We start from the raw sequence: 4,764 nt of genomic DNA on the forward strand, positions 1-4,764 counted from the left end.
CTCCAGCATTCATTTGAACTTAATACAAAGGAATTAAAAATAGCAAAGCTTTTCAGTTGTGTGAACTTAGGCAAATTACTTGGCTGCTTTAGGCCTCAGTTTTCTCCTCTGGCGAAAGGAATATTTACCTCATTGGATTTGCTGTCTCAGGGAGAATTCTATGTGCTGAAAATAGAGTGTAACAGCAGCGCCTGCCACTAGGAAGCCTGGGTGGGGGTGGGGTGGGCGCCATAGGGCCTCGCCCAGGGCCGCGTGCTCCGCGGCCGGCCGGCTCTCCGCAGGCGCGGTGTTCTCCCTGGGGACCGGAGAAGAAACGCGGCGCTTTCACATACTTTCTTCACCCGAGCAATTCTACCCGCCAATTTCTCTTTCCCGGCGTGCAGCGGCCGCTGGGCGTCAACTCCCTCCGGGCGCCAGCCAACCCAACTTCTCCAGTGGATCATAGGCTGAGGCCGCCCTACACTGCAAAACTGAAGCCCACGCTCATCCCGAGCCGTCTAGTCCGTCCTGGGCGGACTTGGCTCGCGGCAGGCAGTAAGTAGCCTTGCCTCCAACCACGCCTGTTCGTTTGAATTCTGGCGCCACTCCCGCGCCACGTAGAGCCAGACTCGGTAGGGACCCAGAGCGACGCGCCAGCGGGCGCGCGCTGAGGACTGAGCGGGCACGCGGCGGGCGGGCGAGCTGTGGGCGGGCGGAGCGCACACCACGCCCGGAACGAGTCCCCCAAAGAAAAGAGACGCCACGCGCATTCTCCCTCAGGAAAGGTCACGCCCCCGTCTTCTCTCGCGTCCAATGGCTGTGCGAGGGAGGGGCGGCCTCGGTCTGACTCGGGAGAGGCTATATAGGGAGCTGCTAGCAGCGCAGTTCTCTCTTTTGCGTCTGGACTTGGGGGTTCGTTCTATGTTTTTGGTGAGTAGGTGTCGGGGGCGAGGATTCGAGCAGACACTGGAGGCCAGGGCTTCAGTTGGGAGCTGCAGAATTGTGAAGAGGCTTATTGATTTGAGTGAGCTCAGTGTTTTATATTGAGAACTGGCAAAGGGAAGACGCAGCCGAGTTGCCACGTGTCCCGAGTCGTGGTGTCTGCGGCTTGGACCTTAGGCTTGAGGCTGCTGGTGGCCATCGGCGCTGCGCGCGGCCTGGTTCCTAAACCTGGGCAGCCGGCTGGCTGAGCCTGAGCAGCGGCAGGAAAACCACATTCCCAGGATTTTGGGCTAGCAGTTTTACTTTAAGGCAAGTGACTTCTGTCGCCGGATAAAACGGTTATTTCAAAATGGACAGCCTCTGATTTTGCCGGAGACAGTTGTATTGTGGCCAGGTGGCGCTGTGTGCAAATAGGAATACTGAAAGGGGGAAGGTTTTTTCAGTACTGAACACCTTGAACTATTCCGTTAGTGCTTAGTTTTAAATATATTGATTCCCCGCAGGAACAATGGCGCTCGGTGTAACGAAGCTGTTACGTGAAGATGCTAAGGTAAGTGCAGTTGAGAGTTTAGTTTTAAAACAGAAGAGATAAACCTGTTGATTTACAAAAATAAAAGATGGTGCATCATTTGAAATTTGCTTCCTTCTTACTAGATGCAAAGGAAAATTCCAAAATTTATGGGAGAATATTCGCTGGAAAATTACCTGACTAAAACCTGACAATGTTGCCAGGTATGTATGTGTTGGACTAGTATTTTGGTTCAGCGTATTTAGTCTATATGTAGTCTAAATGAAATTTCTTTGTTTTTGAACAGCATCCTGGGAGTTGATAAATACTAATGAAGCTGTGGGTGTCACTGGCTGTCAGATTCATTTTGAAGTAAGTGGTGTGGCTTACAAGAAAGTGCTTGCCTTTTAATGTTTTGGTTTATGGTCTAATCAATGATGAAACCTATCCCGAAGCTGATTGCCTGAAGAAAAGCATATACGGATTCGGCTTCTGAAATAAGACCAGTATGAAAAATGAAATTTTTGTTACCCAAGGGGAAAACTACCTCACAATAGTTTTGTGTTTTGTTTTCTCTGCCAACAGTGAGGGGTCGCTGTCTGCCTGTTGAAAGAGACCAGTTTGCTAGGGCGTTTTTAAGCTGTAACCATTTCTGTGAGTCACATATTTTGCTTAACAGTCAATATTGTGTCCTTGGTCTTATCTGTGATGATCCTATCCCGAACCTGAATTTCTGTTGAAAAAACTTAATACGGATCTGGCTTCTGAGATAGACCATTATATGGACAATAGCATTTTTTGGAAATAAATTTTAATAAGTTCTGATTTTGGTAGGTTTGTAAATCTGAAGTGTTTTCTTTTCCTAGGACTAGTGTTACAAGATATACCTGCCTGTTGTATGGAAAACTGGAGATCAGGAAAAACTCTTCATTTTATGGACATGGAAAGAAAACATGCAGATCAAGATTATCTGGAGTAATTTTTAGTCATGTCACACTGTCCTGGATGCTCACAACCTGTTAACTAGTAGATTACATCCTAGCTCTGTTTCTAGGAGTGCGTGTCAAGCTTAAGTATTTGTAATGGGATTTTTTTTTCCCCCAGTTAAGGAGTCTTGTAATCAAATAATTGGATGTCTTACCTTTGGTTAACTATTTAAATGTAAAATGTGTAATTAAAGCTGAGTGAAAGTTTACGTTGTTTAATGGGGTGGGGGTGTATAATTGTAATTCGAAAGAATGTTTAAACTGAAAAATGGAGAGATAATGAGACTAAAGAGGGCGGCACAGTGTGGCTGTTTTCTTGCCTCAGAAGAGTTCTATTTTGAGCCCGTAAGTTCAGGAAAGGCTATGGAAATGTTTCTTGCACCCATATTAAAATGATGAACTAAAATTAAAAGCACTCAGTATTTGGGGTATCTGCACATAAAACCAGGTGCAAGAAATTCCACAGTGGCTACAGTTTGGGAAATTAAGGGGCCTTGAGACTTGTTTCAATGAGAAAGATCAATTAACATTGTGAGTATCCTGATATTACCAAGAGGAATGAGGAAAAACTGACCTTAGATAAATCCTTAGAGGTAAAGTACACCTCCAGATTCAATGAGATTGTGTCTAAAATGCAACAATTGCATTCTTGAATATTGCAGCTCTGATACAAGATAATTAAATGGCATTGCTGTGACCTCATTAGTTGCATTAATTATATGTATTTAGAAATCAGTAAGTAGTGTATAGATCCATTTCTTTCATGGTTTTATAGAGACCCTAACTACCTGATACTTGGTTATACAGTGAATTTTAAGTGAACAATGAATGGTAAGAGACTTAATTGGGATCCCACACAAAACTTTCAGACAAGTGGCTACCCTTAGTCAGAGCTGGCAAACAAACTTCAAAGCAAGACAAAGTTGTGAAATAGACAAAATTATCCCTCTGACCTTTTCCTTCAGCTCTGGTTTTGCTTCTTTCTCTCCCAATTCTTGTAAAGTTACATTTCCTTAGTTAATAAATTATAATGTGCATTTACTTTATTGCATTGTATTAGGTTCTGTCTTCTATGTCAGTATTATAAAATGCCAAGGAAAGTGAAAAGCAAAAATCTTCTAATATTGTCAGTTTTTAAGCTGTAGAGATAGTACTATGGGAGAGAAAGTGTCTTTGGTGATGGAACAAGTGAATTTGTGACTCAGCCAGCTGAGATTTAGATAGAAGCACTGAGCCAAGATGCTCCAGAACCTGAGACAAGTGGAGAGAGTAAGACTGAAATGTTAGAAAAGTGCCTTACTAATGTTTTTAGCAAGGATTTATTTAGAGTTATAAGAAGCTAGTCATTAGAGTTCCCTAAAACATGTTTTCAGTTGATGTAGTCATACTTAACCTTGACTGCAGAATCCACACCTGAACAAGAAATGAGTTGGGTGCAAAAAGGTAACAATTTTAATGTAATTAGCTTGAAAGTTCAACATGTCAGCTTTAATTAAAATTACTAGTTGACTTAAACTTAGTAGACACCTGGATGGGATTTTTCATTTCACACAAGAGTTCTTGCTGTAAATAGCTTTCTGGTTTTTGAATGCTGGGCTGGTAATAAAACAGGCAGCAACTGGCCAAGACTAGAGACCTGAGGGATTTGCCCTCTAAATTAATAGGGAATTCAATGGAGACTCAAGGCTTAGAGCCCTAAAAGAATGACACTGATAGCCCTGCTTGTTTAGGACTGGTTTCAGAAGTTAGAATCTACACATCTGCCTTTAGTAACTAGGCAGTAAGAATTTTCTCTGCCTTACACCATGCTCCCAGGTTATCTTAAAGTTCAGTTGGTTCAAACCTACCATTTGGTGCTTTCTAAAATTAGTTCCATTGCCAGAAATCCAATATCCTACTGCGCCTGGCTTCCCATTGAAGTGCCCTCTGAACTGATTATGTGCTTTATAATCCTTGCTGTTTGCCCAGCCAGTATGAAAGCTTTTGGCTGTATTTATGGTTCTCCCAGCAGTTTCCCAGTGAGAACCTTTTAATTCCAGGCTACTAGGATAGTATGCTTGTCCTTTGCCAGTCCCTCCCTATATTTTTCCTCCCGAAAATTTGATTTCAGGTCCAAATACTTAATAAAAGCATAATTAGAATTGTGTTTATGTACAGAGATTGCATCAAAACATACAGCAAAGTTGGTTTTATGGACCATTGTGGTTTTAATAACCAACTTCCTTGGTCTCAAGTTCTGGACACTCCTTACCACTTGTCCACTGCTAAGGTCCTGGCATGCCACGTGGCTGAGTTATAATGGGAAATGAGGACTTAAGTCTCAGAATTGAGGTTTTTGGGTGTGTGTGG

General features: G+C 43.1%; 1 long non-coding RNA gene across 1 annotated transcript; it reads left to right on the forward strand.

Annotated features, from left to right (window-relative positions):
* Window positions 1-805: 805 nt before the first annotated feature.
* On the forward strand, window positions 806-3,935 carry LOC308247513. The gene is made up of 6 exons (XR_013960516.1): window positions 806-909; window positions 1,425-1,471; window positions 1,576-1,653; window positions 1,737-1,801; window positions 2,015-2,083; window positions 2,296-3,935. It is a non-coding gene; the product is annotated as an uncharacterized lncRNA (long non-coding RNA).
* The last annotated feature ends 829 nt before the right edge of the window (window positions 3,936-4,764 follow it).

This window comes from Plecotus auritus (assembly GCF_963455305.1).
Source record: "Plecotus auritus genome assembly, chromosome: 4".
NCBI lineage: Eukaryota > Metazoa > Chordata > Mammalia > Chiroptera > Vespertilionidae > Plecotus > Plecotus auritus.